Here is a 1,801-nt window from a genome sequence, read left to right as displayed (position 1 = left end):
AATAGTTTGATCACATTTAAAACCGTTACCATTAGATTGAAAACATCTATATGTTGGTGCAGGTTGTTTTGCAAATACTTAGATTTAACATTTCGGCATCGACCCTTAGTGGCAGTTCAGGCAGTACAACTTTTGTCATACACATTTGTTTAAAGATTAAAATAAACAGCTTGTGTCTAAAATACGTCAACAAACCTTTACATACAGGTTTTTATGTTATTAAACATTCAGACTTGTGATGTGTTTAGATCTGTGTGTAAGAAACATTACATCTTACTGTTTTTAAAAATCAGGACCCATATAAAATTATGTTAAAGTTCAAAACTTTTGCGTTGTTTCTCTGCAATCATATAATTTCCAAACAATCAAAAGTATTTGTCGCAGCAACATATACTCATGGGGGACACTTAAAAGTAAAATGTTTCATTTTGTAAATGTTAAAACGGTGTCATGTTCTGAAGTTTTCTATAAAATCTAGACCGAAACCGCACAAACATGTTTAAAACGAAGTAAATCAGTTTGCACATTCAAAAATATTGGTGCTGTTGATGTGAACGAAATAAAAATGATGACTTTAAGGCGTTGAATCCATAGGTTTTGAATGTAAATGGATGTTTTGTGAAATCAGAGCTAACATTTGTAGCTAATATTGTTAGATCATCGATCTAGTAGAGACTGAAATCACCATGTGATGTACACATGAATACTGAAAACGTAAAATCTGTGCATTTCTGTGTGCTTAAACTAAAATTTCAGTGTTGAGTTAAACTAAATTAAACAAAAACCTTTCGGTACCTTAAAAGTGAGTGATGTTTGATGATGAAAATTAGAGATCTTGGCTGTCAAATGTATTTAGTTTACCGTGGTTTACATTTGATGTGTTGTGTATATGAAACTAAAACTCTGTCAGGATTCGTAGAGACATGAAGTAGATGATCTTTGACTATGTGACAGACGTCAGGTAACAAAATTAGGATCATATCGTGCATGTGCTGTTTTAGATTCCCATACTAACACTGTTGACTTTTATTTTTACGCCTCTGAAAAAACATGTGATGTAGCCACATGTAATTTCTATTAATCTTTCACATTTCTCTGTGTGGATTTGCAAAAACATATGAAGAATGAGCAATGTCACACGTTGTCTGAACAAGATGTCTAAATGTTCTAATGGTAACAACACAGACATTAAGACCAAAAATCCTTGTATATTTTTTGTTTTTATGAAACCGGTACAGCAAAACATACAAAAAAAAAACAAAAACATAAGCAGTAAACAAAATCAATGATGAAAAACAACAGTGACCATACATTGAAACTACTAGAACGTAGTTTTTGTTAAAGTATACAATTGTTGACGGACATGGATTGCCATCATAATGTTGAGTAAAAAATAAAACAGAATGAAACTTTTGGAAAACTAAAAAACAACTGTAAAACTTGCGTAAAATATACCATTGGCTCACAGGTTTGGTTTTTTAGTCATCATTAAACGTTATGATATTATCTAGATACCATAGAAAGTGCATGCATGATCCAAGACCCTTTTCAAACATGAAATCTACGGCATTTTCTATGATTTCACACACATTAATTTCTCGTTTCTTTACAAGGATATCAATGCATACGTCAATTACAAAGGCCGACATAAGTATGATATTGATGATGTAGAACTCGGCCTCGTCACATTCATAAAATATCTCTAGGGCCTTTCTAATAATCACACGGGGTTCCTCTTGGGCCTGTACAACTGTCTGTACAATGTTATTGAAAGAGCCATCTATAATTTTCACACCATCTG

Source organism: Paramisgurnus dabryanus, chromosome 1 (assembly GCF_030506205.2).
Source record: "Paramisgurnus dabryanus chromosome 1, PD_genome_1.1, whole genome shotgun sequence".
Taxonomy (NCBI): Eukaryota; Metazoa; Chordata; class Actinopteri; order Cypriniformes; family Cobitidae; genus Paramisgurnus; species Paramisgurnus dabryanus.
The sequence above is the reverse complement of the archived record's forward strand: the minus strand, read 5'-3'. Positions refer to the sequence as shown.